This window comes from Rhamphochromis longiceps, linkage group LG19 (assembly GCF_057381845.1).
Source record: "Rhamphochromis longiceps isolate RC_006_pf linkage group LG19, R_longiceps_female_GT1.1, whole genome shotgun sequence".
NCBI classification, from domain to species: domain Eukaryota; kingdom Metazoa; phylum Chordata; class Actinopteri; order Cichliformes; family Cichlidae; genus Rhamphochromis; species Rhamphochromis longiceps.
Genome location: NC_140575.1, coordinates 4,726,513 through 4,745,869, shown reverse-complemented (window position 1 = coordinate 4,745,869; position 19,357 = coordinate 4,726,513). Strand labels below are relative to the sequence as shown.

At 38.7% G+C, this 19,357-nt stretch overlaps 1 long non-coding RNA gene across 1 annotated transcript; it reads right to left on the bottom strand.

Annotated features, from left to right (window-relative positions):
- Nucleotides 1-561: 561 nt before the first annotated feature.
- On the bottom strand, nt 562-7,727 carry LOC146646052 (uncharacterized). The gene is made up of 6 exons (XR_014908944.1): nt 7,608-7,727; nt 7,304-7,465; nt 3,338-3,444; nt 2,475-2,632; nt 1,990-2,047; nt 562-1,036 (listed from the first exon to the last, which is right to left on the bottom strand). It is a non-coding gene; the product is annotated as an uncharacterized LOC146646052 (long non-coding RNA).
- Nucleotides 7,728-19,357: the final 11,630 nt, after the last annotated feature.

Here is a 19,357-nt window from a genome sequence, read left to right as displayed (position 1 = left end):
TCATGAACGGCTATAAAAGGCCTATAATTAAAGAACAAAGCGGGGTTTGAGTTCGAGTTGCGGCAGACTGTCACTACTTGTAAATGGAACGCAGCCTTCCTACGGCGGACAGCTAATAACAGGAATCGGACGCGGTCCAGCCAAGTCCACAGCAACCACCATAGCAACCGCCTAGCATGACCTTAAAAACATATTCTGTCTTCATAACTATCAAAATCGTGAAATGATTTGCAAAGTGTGAAAGTGTTACAGCTGCAGAGAGCTATGGCGGTATCTATGGAAGCTGTTTACATAGCTAATAATATACGATGTAACCATGGAGACAGTCAGTCACTTGAGCTAGCGGTGCATGTTTACTACAGTGAATAAGGTGATTGAGTGCACAGCGTCCACACTCTGCAGGGGGTAAAGACATTACTTCAATATTGTTTTATATTGATATATATTAGCCTTCTGTTGACCATCACCTCAGGTTCACCATTACAGTTTCAGATTACAGATGCACACTGTCTAAACACATTCAAAAACTCATGTCTCAGAAATAAGCACAGCTGTTCATGTTTGTCATTAGAGTTTTATTTGTAAGAAAATTATGAACTTCATATTGTGCATTAAATAAAAGAACATTTCACAACTCTGAGTCAACAGAAACAGGTAACAGAAATGTCTCTAATGTGTACAGTGTAGTGTAAGCATTAAAAGATCATAAAGGAAAAACTAACATTTATGTGAAACTAATTGTAATAAAAAATGAGCAGGTGCTTTATAGATTTAAAAGAAAGAATCTGAAAACAACACTTTTTTGGTCTAAGTGATCAAAGTAGAAAACAGAACTGATGTTCAAGAACAAACCGTAGCTGCACTAATATTACACATCTCGATCGTTGTACTGAACAGACATGTTGCTTTTAAAACCACATGCAGTGTGTGACCATGACTGTTCACTGAGACCATGAACGCCACTTCGCTGAAGCATTCTTCTTCTTCTTCTTGCCATTAAATTGGAAGCAGAAGCAGCACGAGCTGATTTGATCTACTGAAAGGAAAAAGCAGAACATCTGAGTTGAAACCAGTCAGCTGAAATCATTAAGACAGGAACAAATTCAATGCAGTGTCTCAAGTGGCTTAGCCTGTTACAACTGTTGATACAAGCTAAATACGGTTAACACACAGTGTCAGGGAGCTCCAGTGTGGGAACTAGTGGCTTTAGGTTTGTAGTCATTTAACTTTCATCCATTCATTCATTTAATTCAGGAGGAAGAAATGCCAGGTTGGTGCAGGCTGGTTACATGCATTTGGTCCCATGCTGTCTTTAATTAAATGACTTGGTTCATTTTATGGCTGGGCTGTATGTGGGGTTATATCATGTTATTTGGGCAGGAGTACCTGTCCCCTGTTAGACTTAGAAAGTTTCTCCATAAGTAGAGTTTCTAACTCTTCTAGCACATCTGTGGCTGACAGCTTTTTGGTGGCTCTTTTTACCCCACACTGGTTGTGAGTGTGTAAATAGCCCCACTAGTTATTTTGGGTTGCAGTTAACTAGGGAGGAAGGGGTGGGTATGCCATGATTAGGTGAATAACAATTATATGTGATACATAAATTTCACAATGCATGCATATATCTCTATCAATTAAACCTGGCCTGAGGGCTGCCATTTTTTACATTCAGTTATTTCTCTTAGAAATGTTGGAACTAAATAATGAATGTGTTACAGTTAAAGTGAAACACTGGTCAGTGTAAATGGCTCATTGGGACACAGAAACCTTTAAATTAAACCTGATATCTAGTGTCAAACAATATCAAAGCTGTAAAAGATGTTTACATTCAGAATTTATAAAACTATTATTGTAAATAAATTCAAACAAGTGAGCTTTTCTCTTTGTGCTGAATATCAACACTGTGGTTTCTTAGACTGTAAGCTGTACTTTAGTGCAACCAGTTGCAGAAGCTGCCACTCCAAATGTCTTTTGATAACAAGAAAAAAATACCTTTTCAGTACACGGCCTGAAGTTCTTCTCCGAAATCTTCTGCAATCGGCTTTGTCTGCTGGTTTGAAGACAATAAACCATAAAAAAGATGATTTAGTCACTTTGTCTGTGTCATGCAGCTCGAATGTGTCGTGTAACGATGTTGAATAGCCGTCGTTATCCCTCTGCTGCGTCAGTAGGATTGTACTGTACAGCATCTCATTGATATGTGAGGAATGCTAATGTAACACGATAACAGACTTACATCATTAAAATATAAAGTGCAGGAGATATTTAGATATTTTTTATATTTATATTACATTTTATAGCTGACGGATATTACTAAATAGATAGAATTTACTAAATAGCTGGATGAACATGAAAAATATGTCTATAATAACAAATGACCATGAGAGCCAGTAGAATTAATTCAGCTGGACACTCAAAAGACGTCCTTAAATGCTCTTTAAGTGGCAGAACAGATGAACAAACAGTTAATCGCTTACTTGAGATGAAATCTGCTCAGCTACTTTGAAAACAGCTTCTAACTGGTTCCTCCTTTAACAGGATGACTGCTCAGGGGTAAGGCCATCATGCAATCCAGCAACCTTTATGGTTCTGCTTTGATTCACCAGGAACTATTAGGGAAACCTTCCAGCGCCTCCTGTGAAAGACACAGGCATAAACACACAAACATTTATTAACATGTTCCACAGTGTTCCAGTTTGATTTTCTTATCCTGTGGACAACAACGTACATGGATGCAGGTTTATTGTTAACTTTTGTAAGGTTTATTTAATGAACATATCCAGCTGCAGCTCCACTGTGATCCTGAACTGGATAAGCACTTAAGAAAATGTGTCAATAAATGGACAAACATCAACTTACTATATTTATCCAAACAGACGGGACCAATAATGCTTCGCTGAGTTAGAGACTTTAACAGACTCTTCTATGTAAGAATGTCTCGTGCTGATATACCTGCAAACTTGACAACAAAGGTTTTTCAGACTACATGTAGCTGTCCTCTATGTCAGCTAACACATTTACATTTATGTCACACTTATTTCTGCTTTCCCATTTTATAATTATTACTTACATTTTGATTAGATACCTTGAGTTTGTAAATGATCAGATTACATAATTGGAATACAATGTATCCAATTCAGGGTTGCGGGAGGATGAAGCCTATCCCAGCTGATACAGGACAAAGACAGGCTGCCAGTTTATTGCAGGGCTAATACAACATGTGTAACAGAAAATCCACTTAAATGTTTATTATTATTTAAAGGTTTCTTCATAAATACATTTTGATTTTTTATAACCCCTAAAATATAAACCTGAGCTGTTTCAGATTCTGACCTCTGACCTCAGTGACCTGGCTGTGTCCTCACTGCAGCTCCCTCTTGGAAGTACGTCTGCTTCTTGTCTTCCCCCAGTGTTGACCGCCTGATATCAAGATATCACGTACTGTAACTGAGGAACAAAAAAGGACAAACACTTGCCTTCATTTAAAAGTACATTCATACAGAGATAATCTATGGAAACACACTAGTTCACAGTTTGGGAGGAACCAGTTCCTGTGAAACATTTCTGTATATGAACATCATGTGGAGAATGAATGAAATGAGTTCTTCAGGTGACTCAGCAGTCCCACACTGACAAATGAAATCTAGTTAAACTATTAAGCATATTTGCTCTTCTGAAATCTGTGTTAAACAACAACAAACATAAATTAGTAACAAAAACTACAGCTGAGTATAGGCTTTACAAACCACCAGCAGCCATAATGCTAAATTTTAATCTTCAAATGTTTCTGAGCTGTCTTCAACCTGCTTTTAGCACATTAAAGTCTCAATAAATAAAGTCAATGCAGACTCAATCCTAAATGTTCAGCACACAGAGACACAGAGGTACTGTTTAAAGTTTAGTGTTAACTTGAGTCACTGATCATTCACAGTATTACAGAGTCTGGCAGTCTTTGCATGATGTCCACGTCACTGTAAGTTTCTAGCTGACTCTCAGGTGTGCCAGCAGGAAAGAGTAATAATAACCTGCATCCTGAGGTTTGTCATGCAGGATTAAAGGAGCCAAGCTTTGTTCACACAGCTAGGATTGTATTTTACACTGACCCTGGGTCAGTATCAACTTCAAGAAGACAGCTGTAACTGTTGATAGAAGAATCACACACACATATTTATGGCTTTGCCTTATAGAATTCAGCATCTCAGTGCTCAGGAAATAGGTTTTGCAGCTGTTTGAGCTAAGATTTTCAAGTTATTCACAAATTAAAACCTATACTTTGTGTCGGGCAAGAACTAAATTCAAATGCATGTAACAGTGAGAAACGCGTTTCTCATCAACTTCATAGAGCTTGCTGTAACTTTTGATAGAAGACTCAGACAAACATATTCATGGCTTTATCTTATAGACTTCAATATCCCCCCAATGTGTGTGTGAGTCTTCTCTCAAAATTTACAGCTGTCTTTATGAAGTTTATGGAAAAACGCTTTATTTCACCACGTTAGTGCGTTTCTCGCTATTACATGCATTTGAATGGAGTTCTCGCCCGACACAAAGTATAGGTTTTCAATTTGTGAATAACTTGAAAATCTTAGCTCAAACAGCTGCAAAACCTATTTCCTCAGCACGGAGATGCTGAATTCTATAAGGCAAAGCCATAAATATGTGTGTGTGTGAGTCCTCTATCAAAAGTTACAGCTGTCTTCATGAAGTTGATACTGACCCAGGGTCAGTGTAAAATACAAGTTATTCACATAATGAAAACTTATACTTTGTTTCGTGCAAGAACTCCATTCAAATGCATGTAATAGTCAGAAACGCACTGTCTCGGCGAAATGAAGCCTTTTTGTACAACTTCATGAAGTTAGCTGTAACTTTTGATAAAAGGCTCAAAGCAGAGGGATAACGACGGCTATTCAACATCGTTACACGACACATTCGAGCTGCATGACGCAGACAAAGTGACTAAATCATCTTTTTTGTGGTTTATTGTCTTCAAACCAGCAGACAAAGCCGATTGCAGAAGATGTCGGAGAAGAACTTCAGGCCGTGTACTGAAAAGGTATTTTTTTCTTGTTATCAAAAGACATTTGGAGTGGCAGCTTCTGCAACTGGTTGCACTAAAGTACAGCTTACAGTCTAAGAAACCACAGTGTTGATATTCAGCACAAAGAGAAAAGCTCACTTGTTTGAATTTATTTACAATCATAGTTTTATAAATTCTGAATGTAAACATCTTTTACAGCTTTGATATTGTTTGACACTAGATATCAGGTTTAATTTAAAGGTTTCTGTGTCCCAATGATCCATTTACACTGACCAGTGTTTCACTTTAACTGTAACACATTCATTATTTAGTTCCAACATTTCTAAGAGAAATAACTGAATGTAAAAAATGGCAGCCCTCAGGCCAGGTTTAATTGATAGAGATATATGCATGCATTGTGAAATTTATGTATCACATATAATTGTTATTCACCTAATCATGGCATACCCACCCCTTCCTCCCTAGTTAACTGCAACCCAAAATAACTAGTGGGGCTATTTACACACTCACAACCAGTGTGGGGTAAAAAGAGCCACCAAAAAGCTGTCAGCCACAGATGTGCTAGAAGAGTTAGAAACTCTACTTATGGAGAAACTTTCTAAGTCTAACAGGGGACAGGTACTCCTGCCCAAATAACATGATATAACCCCACATACAGCCCAGCCATAAAATGAACCAAGTCATTTAATTAAAGACAGCATGGGACCAAATGCATGTAACCAGCCTGCACCAACCTGGCATTTCTTCCTCCTGAATTAAATGAATGAATGGATGAAAGTTAAATGACTACAAACCTAAAGCCACTAGTTCCCACACTGGAGCTCCCTGACACTGTGTGTTAACCATATTTAGCTTGTATCAACAGTTGTAACAGGCTAAGCCACTTGAGACACTGCATTGAATTTGTTCCTGTCTTAATGATTTCAGCTGACTGGTTTCAACTCAGATGTTCTGCTTTTTCCTTTCAGTAGATCAAATCAGCTCGTGCTGCTTCTGCTTCCAATTTAATGGCAAGAAGAAGAAGAAGAATGCTTCAGCGAAGTGGCGTTCATGGTCTCAGTGAACAGTCATGGTCACACACTGCATGTGGTTTTAAAAGCAACATGTCTGTTCAGTACAACGATCGAGATGTGTAATATTAGTGCAGCTACGGTTTGTTCTTGAACATCAGTTCTGTTTTCTACTTTGATCACTTAGACCAAAAAAGTGTTGTTTTCAGATTCTTTCTTTTAAATCTATAAAGCACCTGCTCATTTTTTATTACAATTAGTTTCACATAAATGTTAGTTTTTCCTTTATGATCTTTTAATGCTTACACTACACTGTACACATTAGAGACATTTCTGTTACCTGTTTCTGTTGACTCAGAGTTGTGAAATGTTCTTTTATTTAATGCACAATATGAAGTTCATAATTTTCTTACAAATAAAACTCTAATGACAAACATGAACAGCTGTGCTTATTTCTGAGACATGAGTTTTTGAATGTGTTTAGACAGTGTGCATCTGTAATCTGAAACTGTAATGGTGAACCTGAGGTGATGGTCAACAGAAGGCTAATATATATCAATATAAAACAATATTGAAGTAATGTCTTTACCCCCTGCAGAGTGTGGACGCTGTGCACTCAATCACCTTATTCACTGTAGTAAACATGCACCGCTAGCTCAAGTGACTGACTGTCTCCATGGTTACATCGTATATTATTAGCTATGTAAACAGCTTCCATAGATACCGCCATAGCTCTCTGCAGCTGTAACACTTTCACACTTTGCAAATCATTTCACGATTTTGATAGTTATGAAGACAGAATATGTTTTTAAGGTCATGCTAGGCGGTTGCTATGGTGGTTGCTGTGGACTTGGCTGGACCGCGTCCGATTCCTGTTATTAGCTGTCCGCCGTAGGAAGGCTGCGTTCCATTTACAAGTAGTGACAGTCTGCCGCAACTCGAACTCAAACCCCGCTTTGTTCTTTAATTATAGGCCTTTTATAGCCGTTCATGACACGGGCACACACACACATAAAGCACTTTGCCTCACCATGAGAATGGAACTTTACCTAAGCTAACCTTTAAAATATCTGATATAGGATAGAAAAAATGAAGCAACCAGAGATTTAATGATGAAGACTCTGGGTTCTGTAGTGACCTGAATGACTCTTTGCATACAATTTATTGAAGAGGACTTTAGAATGCACTTTACATTTAGACTGTTGCTGTTTAATTTTTTACATTGTTGCGGTGTTATGTCATGAATAAAGTTCACCTGCTGGGGGTTTGATGGATCAGATCATCATAATCAATGGGTCCTGAGGTGGGCGGGACTGTCTCTGGTGATGTCACCATGAAGGAACAGCATCTGGCACGTGTTGCTGAAACATCCCAGTACACTGGTGTAGTTTCCTCTCCAGCTGTTTGACATTTGACACTTCAACATTAAGGAGAAGAAGAAGAAACAGTGTTAGGTCAGGTGACCACATGGTTTCTAAAGTAACTGACAGGAAGTAACCAGGCCGTTAGAAATGGATGGCATGTGTTTAGAGTTACTGGAGTTGGGTAACTCTACTTACCAAAAGCAGAAGCACACAGATGAAGGATCAGATGCTGAATGTTGCAGGAACATGCTCGTGCGGTGGTCATTCAGTGCTGCTCCGGCAGGTTAGACAGTCCAAGACTGATATACTGCCCATCTGAGAGTTTGAAAACACACATGCAAAGATTTATTTTGTATTACAGTCAAAGTTGGATGTTCATTTTTGTCCTTTAAAAATGTTTGTGTATTTGAAAGCGCTAACATTTAAGGATGACTTGGATCGTCTCCTTTAAAGGGGAGACAAGTGTATCCACTGATCCACGTCACTTTACCTGGATGATGACTCCTCTCCCCCTCACTCAGAAACGCTCCTAATATAACCAAGCAAATAAATAATATTGAAGATTTACTTACATCATTACAAAAACAGGAAAAACATCTCCCTTTGATTCTATTTCTCCATTCCTGCTGAACATCAGGCAACAAATATCTCAATAAATCACAGTAAAATGTAAAGCACATGTTTTCTCTGCTTTGTCTAACCTCTGCAGAGCCTCTGTCAAGAAAAACATATCTGTAAGCATAAAACAAATATACATTTCATAACACGTCACTGGACAAACCTCGGTCAGTTGATTTCCTCTGTGCAGTGTAGACGAACATCAGTCAGCAAGTCAAGGTGGTGAGATGGACTGGTGTCCTTTGTGACTCTGCTGGTTCTTCTGAGGAAATACCACCGTCTCTCCACACCGTCACCATCTGTGAGCACAAACTGCTGCTCTGCTCTGCCAGCATGTAGGAAATCACATATCACACACACAGGGGTGAAGAAACATTAGAACTCAACTTTGGATACTTTAGATCTAAACAGATCAAAGTAGCTCTTAGCTTCAACAATCAGTGAACAGACAAACAATGATACCATACTGATTCTGTATGAATACAATATGGTATTTTCAATACAGGTGTCAAATTAATTTACTAAAACTAATACAGATATATGTATTTTTTTTTTTATAAATTCGTTTGCTAAATTATAAGAATATATATTTTTTCATTTAACAATTGCAACTGAAAGAAATTAAATATTGAACAAAAATATATTGTCACATTCTGAGCATGCTCAGCATGCTGACAGACTTGAAGTTGCTACAGATTTTAAGAAGTGATAATTATAGGGAAAAAACTTCTCTTTTTCATCCGTTTAATCAAACATTTGATGCCTTAGATGTCTCAGTCCTATAGCATTCTGCAACTACAACTAAGCTGAAGCTTGGATTTGGCTGCAGGTGCCCTGTACATCCTTCTCAACATGTGGGTACCATTTAATCACACTTCTTCCTGAGCTTTGCTTCGTCACACGACCAAAGGTGGCATCCCGTGTCACGGTCATATCATCATCCAGAAGAAACATTTGAAGAAACATCATGGAGAAGAAACATTTACGCGCCTCCCGGTTTTGTTTTCTGATCCTGCAAAAAGACTGAGGACAACAAAGCCCAGAGAACACGAGATACACAACATCCAACATTCAGACTCAACAGCCTCCATAAATGAAGAGCACCAGGTTGGTTCAGTTATAGTAGATGTCATGGAATTTTTTAAATAAAGTCTGCAACACAGAAAGAGCTGTGATCATGCTATTTATTACTGTGCACAGGAGAGCAAACACACATCAAACATCACAGTTCAGTCATGTCAGCTCTGCCACTTCACGTGTCTCGCTATGAAACCTAACGGATCAATGGTTATGCTGTTTTGTGCCCTTGACGTTATCAGCACCTGTAAAGGGAGTTGTTTTCTCAAACTGCTGAAGTAAGTTCATCTAGTTTTAGAAACCTTCATTGAACAGTCTATAACAGTGTCACAACTAAGCATATGCATAAGCACTTAAATGCTTTAAATGAGAATAACATAAAATTTCTATTACAGGAGCTAGAGCCTGTCCCAGTAGTCATAGGTAGAGCACACCTGGACAGGTCACCAGTCTGTCAGAGGACTAACACAGATGCAGCCTGACTCAATCCAAAATGTTCAGCACACAGAGACACAGAGGTACCGTTTAAAGTTTAGTGTTAACTTGAGTCACTGATCATTTGCAGTATTACAGAGTCTGGCAGTCTTTGCATGATGTCCACGTCACTGTAAGTTTCTAGCTGACTCTCAGGTGTGACAGGTGTGCCAGCAGGAAAGAGTAATAATAGCCTGCATCCTGAGGTTTTTCATGCAGGATTAAAGGAGCCAGGCTTTGTTCACACAGCTAGGATTGTATTTTACACTGACCCTGGGTCAGTATAAGTATCATACAGTTTAAACGAAGCACTGAAACTTGCACATATTTATTACAGATGCACTGAAGCTAATCGAGATATTTGCTGTCAGTCTGTGGCTGCGATTAAACACTTTACTGGAAACTTTATTAACTAGTAACTTCGTCAGTCATGACAGAAGCTAATATTTCTGTGCTAACATCGTTTAAACAGTAACAGCTTTACTCCAATATAAGCTAACGTTTACACCCTAACTTTAAGCTAGCACCATAAAGACGGTAAAACACGTAATAACATCTACAAATGCATCTTAAAGCTGTTATATTAGCACTCGGTGTATTACTAACATAACCACATTAACATTATTGACACTCGCTGGTCTGACTTTTAATAGTCATTCTATAAATGCTGTCCGTTTAAACGGTCTTACCTGTACACACTCCTGTATCCACCGGATTGCAGCCAGAGTGGATTCTGGAGTCTTCCCACGCTCCTGTTAGTGATCCTCCATCTGGATGGATGATAACAACCTTCTGAACAATCTAGCAGGAGATGGTCCATATCTAGGGGATATGGACTGACAACAGCCGAAGCGGGTGAATAAAGTCACCCAGTCGCTAGCTGTGCGATTACCCAGCATACACCAGCACAATATTAGGCACAGCACCACCATAGACATTTTCAGTGGTTTTGAATGCAGGACATGGTTATCTTACCTTGTAAAATGCATGACAATAAAACAGCTAACCACCATAAAATGGTATTGTGTATGTATGTATGTGCATGTGTGTGTGTGTGTGTGTGTGTGTGTGTGTGTGTGTGTGTGTGTGTGAGAGAGAGAGAGAGAGAGAGAGAGAGAGCGTGGGGGGGGGGGGGAGAGAGATCAAAGGCGTGCGCTTATGTTTTTTCTTGATCAAGAGTGTGCCTCCTCTCTCTTATTGGATGTATGGTATAGCATGTTTATTCAGGTGCACCTTTGAAGTCTATGAGAATACTTTGCAGCCTGGTCTGAGTGGTCATTTCTGCACAGACACAATGAAGCGTGCACTCAGTTTAGAGGAGGCTGTTGCTGCAGTTTTGCACTCTCCACAAGCAGTGGAGATACTTCTGACAGCGAAGAAGAATTTTTGGGCTGTGGTTTCCTACATCCCCAAGCAAAGAAAAAAGGTTGTCTTATTGAGCACCAGGCACCGTGAGCTACAAGTCCAGGACTCTGGGAAGAGAAAGCCCCACATCATCCTGGATTATAACAAATGCAAAGGGACTGTGGATCATTTGGACCAGGTAAGCACAATTATAAGTAATTTATTTGCCAAATTGTTTACCGTTTCTCATTGTTATAACTGATAAAGTCAGATAATGTGATTATAATAGTTTTGATATGAGATGATAGTTTTAGACTATGATAGTTTTGATAGTTACAGTAAGGAGGGGGGGGGGGGGGGGGGGTCCAGTTTGACGCCCACAGGCAGGAAGAATCTCTTGCTTATGGCTGTATAAATCTGTTCATGTCACCTGATCATTTCTTTTTGTTTTGCAGGTTTGTGGCAACTACTCCTGCCGTAGAAGGACACGTAGGTGGCCCATGTGTCTGTTCTACCACATGATCGAGGTAAGCTGCTATAATGCTTTCATTCAAGACAGCTGTAACTTTTGATAGAAGACGCATATAAACATATTTATGGCTTTATCTTATAAAGTTCGATATCCCCGTGTTGAGCAAACAGGTTTTGCAGCTGTTTGATCTAAGATTTTCAAGTTATTCACAAAATGAATACCTATACTTTGTTTCGTGCGACAACTCCATTCAAATGCATGTAATAGTCAGAAACGCACTGTCTTGGCGAAATAAAGCGTTTACAACTTCATGAAGACAGCTCTAACTTTTGATAGGAGACTCAGATATGCGTATTTATGGCTTTATCTGATCGAATTCAATATCCCCGTGTTGAGCAAACAGTTTTAAAGCTATGTGAGCTAAGATTTTCAAGTTATTCACAAGATGAAAACCTATACTTTGTTTCGTGCGAGAACTCCATTCAAATGCATGTAATAGTCAGAAACGCACGGTCTCGGCGAAATAAAGTGTTTTTGTACAGCTTGAAGTTACCTGTAACTTTTGATAGAAGACTCAGACACACATCAATATGGCTTTGCCTTATACAATTCAGCATCTCCGTGCTGGGGAAACAGGTTTTGCAGCTGTTTGAGCCAAGAGCTTCCAGTTATTGAAAAAATGAAAGCCTATACTTTGTTTCGTGCGAGAACTCCATTCAAATGCATGTAAAAGTCAGAAACGCACTGTCTCGGCGAAATAAAGGGTTTACAACTTCATGAAGACAGCTGTAACTTTTGATAGGAAACTCAGATATACGTATTTATGGCTTTATCTTATAGAATTCAATATCCCCGTTGAGCAAACAGTTTTAAAGCTATGTGAGCTAAGATTTTTAAGTTATTCACAAAATAAAAAGCTATACTTTGTTTCGTGTGAGAACTCCATTTATGTTACGCCCCTAATCTAGGCGTGTAGGGACGCACATAAGGTTGGAGGAGAGAGATACAAATCCCCGCCCTGGTTCCCAAGCCAAACATCCAAACCAGTTGTGAGTAAAAAAAAGGTGATTTTATTTAAGGACAAGAAGCATAGCTCCAGGGTGAGCCCAGGCCAAAATAATAAACAAAACCAACTAAGACCCACCAGCAAAGACTAACTAAACCCTAGGAAAGAAAAAGAACAAACAAATGACAGAGCTATCCCTCGCTCCCTGACCAAGAAAACAGGAGAAAACGATTCCAAAAGAAAAGGCAGCTCACCCCTTCCGCTTCAGCCCACGAGTGCCTAAGCTCTCAGCTAATGCACTAGGAGCGGCTTTTACAATTCACCCTCACACAAATACACAAGATAAGCACAGGCTGGGAAAACCATGGTCAGGACCGCGACGGCTGTCAGGCTACTCGCTCGTTGCACACACTCTCTCCCTCTCTCCCCTCTGGAGCTGTCAGAGCGGCTTTTTGAACGTGGTCACCTGTTCCATGGTCCAATCAGCTGCTCACTACTCTTCATTAGGGGAGGGACCTGTAAAGTGTCTTAAACACAGTAAAGAGACACATGTCTCGCATGTAATAGTCAGAAACGCACTATCTTTGCAAAATAAAGCCTTTTTGTACAACTTCATGAAGTTAGCTGTAACTTTTGATAGAAGATTCAGATTTACGTAGTTATGGCTTTATCTTATAATATTCAGTATCCCCGTGTTGAGCAAACAGGTTTGAGCTAAGATTTTCGAGTTATTCACATAATGAAAACCTATACTTTGTTTCGTGCGAGAACTGCATTCAAATGCATGTAATAGTCAGAAACGCACTGTCTCGGCGAAATAAAGTGTTTTTGTACAGCTTCATGAAGACAGCTGTAACTTTTGATAGAAGGCTCAGATTGATGTATTTATGGTTTTATCTTATAGAATTCAATATCCCCGTGCTGGGAAAACAGATTTTGCAGCTGTGTGAGCTAAGATTTCCAAGTTATACACATAATGAAAATCTATACTTTGTTTCGGTCGAGTTCCCCATTCAAATGCATGTAACAGTGAGAAACGCACTGTCTTGGCGAAAGAAAGCGTTTTTGTACAACTTCATATAAATAGCTGTAACTTTTGATAGAAGACTCGGATACACATGTTTATGGCTTTATCTTATAGAACTCAAGGTCCCCGTGCTGGGAAAAAAGAACAGGTTTTGCAGCCGTTTGAGCTAAGATTTTAAAATTATTCACATAATGAAAACCTATACTTTGTTTCGGGCGAGTTCCCCATTCAAATGCATGCAACAGTGAGAAACGCACTGTCTTGGCGAAATAAAGCGTTTTTGAACAACTTCATATAAATAGCTGTAACTTTTGATAGAAGACTCAGACAAACATGTTTATGGCTTTATCTTATAGAACTCAAGGTCCCCGTGCTGGGAAAACAAAACAGGTTTTGCAGCTGTTTGAGCTAAGATTTTCAAGTTATACACATAATGAAAACCTATACTTTGTTTCGGTGAGTTCCCCATTCAAATGCATGTAACAGTGAGAAACGCACTGTCTTGGCGAAAGAAAGCGTTTTTGTACAACTTCATATAAATAGCTGTAACTTTTGATAGAAGACTCGGATACACATGTTTATGGCTTTATCTTATAGAACTCAATATCCCCGTGCTGGGAAAAAAGGTTTTGCAGCTGTTTGAGCTAAGATTTCCAAGTTATACACATAATGAAAACCTATACTTTGTTTCGGTGAGTTCCCCATTCAAATGCATGTAACAGTGAGAAACGCACTGTCTTGGCGAAAGAAAGCGTTTTTGTACAACTTCATATAAATAGCTGTAACTTTTGATAGAAGACTCGGATACACATGTTTATGGCTTTATCTTATAGAACTCAATATCCCCGTGCTGGGAAAAAAGAACAGGTTTTGCAGCTGTTTGAGCTAAGATTTCCAAGTTATACACATAATGAAAACCTATACTTTGTTTCGGTCGAGTTCCCCATTCAAATGCATGTAACAGTGAGAAACGCACTGTCTTGGCGAAATAAAGCGTTTTTGTACAACTTCATATAAATAGCTGTAACTTTTGATAGAAGACTCGGATACACATGTTTATGGCTTTATCTTATAGAACTCAAGGTCCCCGTGCTGGGAAAAAAGAACAGGTTTTGCAGCCGTTTGAGCTAAGATTTTAAAATTATTCACATAATGAAAACCTATACTTTGTTTCGGGCGAGTTCCCCATTCAAATGCATGCAACAGTGAGAAACGCACTGTCTTGGCGAAATAAAGCGTTTTTGAACAACTTCATATAAATAGCTGTAACTTTTGATAGAAGACTCAGACAAACATGTTTATGGCTTTATCTTATAGAACTCAAGGTCCCCGTGCTGGGAAAACAAAACAGGTTTTGCAGCTGTTTGAGCTAAGATTTCCAAGTTATACACATAATGAAAACCTATACTTTGTTTCGGTCGAGTTCCCCATTCAAATGCATGTAACAGTGAGAAACGCACTGTCTTGGCGAAATAAAGCGTTTTTGTACAACTTCATATAAATAGCTGTAACTTTTGATAGAAGACTCAGACAAACATGTTTATGGCTTTATCTTATTAAACTCAAGGTCCCCGTGCTGGGAAAACAGGTTTTGCAGCTGTTTGAGCTAAGATTTCCAAGTTATACACATAATGAAAACCTATACTTTGTTTCGGTCGAGTTCCCCATTCAAATGCATGTAACAGTGAGAAACGCACTGTCTTGGCGAAATAAAGCGTTTTTGAACAACTTCATATAAATAGCTGTAACTTTTGATAGAAGACTCAGACAAACATGTTTATGGCTTTATCTTATAGAACTCAAGGTCCCCGTGCTGGGAAAACAAAACAGGTTTTGCAGCTGTTTGAGCTAAGATTTTCAAGTTATACACATAATGAAAACCTATACTTTGTTTCGGTGAGTTCCCCATTCAAATGCATGTAACAGTGAGAAACGCACTGTCTTGGCGAAAGAAAGCGTTTTTGTACAACTTCATATAAATAGCTGTAACTTTTGATAGAAGACTCGGATACACATGTTTATGGCTTTATCTTATAGAACTCAATATCCCCGTGCTGGGAAAAAAGGTTTTGCAGCTGTTTGAGCTAAGATTTCCAAGTTATACACATAATGAAAACCTATACTTTGTTTCGGTGAGTTCCCCATTCAAATGCATGTAACAGTGAGAAACGCACTGTCTTGGCGAAAGAAAGCGTTTTTGTACAACTTCATATAAATAGCTGTAACTTTTGATAGAAGACTCGGATACACATGTTTATGGCTTTATCTTATAGAACTCAATATCCCCGTGCTGGGAAAAAAGAACAGGTTTTGCAGCTGTTTGAGCTAAGATTTCCAAGTTATACACATAATGAAAACCTATACTTTGTTTCGGTCGAGTTCCCCATTCAAATGCATGTAACAGTGAGAAACGCACTGTCTTGGCGAAATAAAGCGTTTTTGTACAACTTCATATAAATAGCTGTAACTTTTGATAGAAGACTCAGACAAACATGTTTATGGCTTTATCTTATTAAACTCAAGGTCCCCGTGCTGGGAAAACAGGTTTTGCAGCTGTTTGAGCTAAGATTTCCAAGTTATACACATAATGAAAACCTATACTTTGTTTCGGTCGAGTTCCCCATTCAAATGCATGTAACAGTGAGAAACGCACTGTCTTGGCGAAATAAAGCGTTTTTGTACAACCTCATATAAATAGCTGTAACTTTTGATAGAAGACTCGGATACACATGTTTATGGCTTTATCTTATAGAACTCAAGGTCCCCGTGCTGGGAAAAAAGAACAGGTTTTGCAGCCGTTTGAGCTAAGATTTTAAAATTATTCACATAATGAAAACCTATACTTTGTTTCGGGCGAGTTCCCCATTCAAATGCATGCAACAGTGAGAAACGCACTGTCTTGGCGAAAGAAAGCGTTTTTGTACAACTTCATATAAATAGCTGTAACTTTTGATAGAAGACTCGGATACACATGTTTATGGCTTTATCTTATAGAACTCAAGGTCCCCGTGCTGGGAAAAAAGAACAGGTTTTGCAGCCGTTTGAGCTAAGATTTTAAAATTATTCACATAATGAAAACCTATACTTTGTTTCGGGCGAGTTCCCCATTCAAATGCATGCAACAGTGAGAAACGCACTGTCTTGGCGAAAGAAAGCGTTTTTGTACAACTTCATATAAATAGCTGTAACTTTTGATAGAAGACTCGGATACACATGTTTATGGCTTTATCTTATAGAACTCAAGGTCCCCGTGCTGGGAAAAAAGAACAGGTTTTGCAGCCGTTTGAGCTAAGATTTTAAAATTATTCACATAATGAAAACCTATACTTTGTTTCGGGCGAGTTCCCCATTCAAATGCATGCAACAGTGAGAAACGCACTGTCTTGGCGAAAGAAAGCGTTTTTGTACATCTTCATATAAATAGCTGTAACTTTTGATAGAAGGCTCGGATACACATGTTTATGGCTTTATCTTATAGAACTCAAGGTCCCCGTGCTGGGAAAACAGGATTTGCAGCTGTTTGAGCTAAGATTTTCAAGTTATACACATAATGAAAACCTATACTTTGTTTCGGTCGAGTTCCCCATTCAAATGCATGTAACAGTGAGAAACGCACTGTCTTGGCGAAAGAAAGCGTTTTTGTACAACTTCATATAAATAGCTGTAACTTTTGATAGAAGACTCAGACAAACATGTTTATGGCTTTATCTTATAGAACTCAAGGGCCCCGTGCTGGGAAAAAAGAACAGGTTTTGCAGCCGTTTGAGCTAAGATTTTAAAATTATTCACATAATGAAAACCTATACTTTGTTTCGGGCAAGTTCCCCATTCAAATGCATGTAACAGTGAGAAACGCACTGTCTTGGCGGAAGAAAGCATTTTTGTACAACTTCATATAAATAGCTGTAACTTTTGATAGAAGACTGGGATACACATGTTTATGGCTTTATCTTATAGAAGTCAAGGTCCCCGTGCTGGGAAAACAGGATTTGTAGCTGTTGGAGCTTAGATTTCCAAGTTATACACATAATGAAAACCTATACTTTGTTTCGGGCGAGTTCCCCATTCAAATGCATGTAACAGTGAGAAACGCACTGTCTTAGCGAAATAAAGCTTTTTTGTTCAACGTGATATAAATCGCTGTAACTTTTGATAGAAGACTCAGACAAACATGTTTATGGCTTTATCTTATAGAAGTCAAGGTCCCCGTGCTGGGAAAACAGGTTTTGCAGCTGTTGGAGCTAAGATTTCCAAGTTATACACATAATGAAAACCTATACTTTGTTTCGGTCGAGTTCCCCATTCAAATGCATGTAACAGTGAGAAACGCACTGTCTTGGCGAAAGAAAGCGTTTTTGAACAACTTCATATAAATAGCTGTAACTTTTGATAGAAGACTCGGATACACATGTTTATGGCTTTATCTTATAGAACTCAAGGTCCCCGTGCTGGGAAAAAAGAACAGGTTTTGCAGCCATTTGAGCTAAGATTTTAAAATTATTCACATAATGAAAACCTATACTTTGTTTCGGGCGAGTTCCCCATTCAAATGCATGCAACAGTGAGAAACGCACTGTCTTGGCGAAAGAAAGCGTTTTTGTACAACTTCATATAAATAGCTGTAACTTTTGATAGAAGACTCAGACAAACATGTTTATGGCTTTATCTTATAGAACTCAAGGTCCCCGTGCTGGGAAAACAGGATTTGCAGCTGTTGGAGCTAAGATTTTCAAGTTATACACATAATGAAAACCTATACTTTGTTTCGGTCGAGTTCCCCATTCAAATGCATGTAACAGTGAGAAACGCACTGTCTTGGCGAAATAAAGCGTTTTTGTACAACTTCATATAAATAGCTGTAACTTTTGATAGAAGACTCGGATACACATGTTTATGGCTTTATCTTATAGAACTCAAGGTCCCCGTGCTGGGAAAAAAGAACAGGTTTTGCAGCCGTTTGAGCTAAGACTTTAAAATTATTCACATAATGAAAACCTATACTTTATTTCGGGCGAGTTCCCCATTCAAATGCATGCAACAGTGAGAAACGCACTGTCTTGGCGAAAGAAAGCGTTTTTGTACAACTTCATATAAATAGCTGTAACTTTTGATAGAAGACTCGGATACACATGTTTATGGCTTTATCTTATAGAACTCAAGGTCCCCGTGCTGGGAAAAAAGAACAGGTTTTGCAGCCGTTTGAGCTAAGATTTTAAAATTATTCACATAATGAAAACCTATACTTTGTTTCGGGCGAGTTCCCCATTCAAATGCATGTAACAGTGAGAAACGCACTGTCTTGGCGAAAGAAAGCGTTTTTGTACAACTTCATATAAATAGCTGTAACTTTTGATAGAAGACTCAGACAAACATGTTTATGGCTTTATCTTATAGAACTCAAGGTCCCCGTGCTGGGAAAACAGGATTTGCAGCTGTTGGAGCTAAGATTTTCAAGTTATACACATAATGAAAACCTATACTTTGTTTCGGTCGAGTTCCCCATTCAAATGCATGTAACAGTGAGAAACGCACTGTCTTGGCGAAAGAAAGCGTTTTTGTACAACTTCATATAAATAGCTGTAACTTTTGATAGAAGACTCAGACAAACATGTTTATGGCTTTATCTTATTAAACTCAAGGTCCCCGTGCTGGGAAAACAGGATTTGCAGCTGTTGGAGCTAAGATTTTCAAGTTATACACATAATGAAAACCTATACTTTGTTTCGGTCGAGTTCCCCATTCAAATGCATGTAACAGTGAGAAACGCACTGTCTTGGCGAAAGAAAGCGTTTTTGTACAACTTCATATAAATAGCTGTAACTTTTGATAGAAGACTCGGATACACATGTTTATGGCTTTATCTTATAGAACTCAAGGTCCCCGTGCTGGGAAAAAAGAACAGGTTTTGCAGCCGTTTGAGCTAAGAC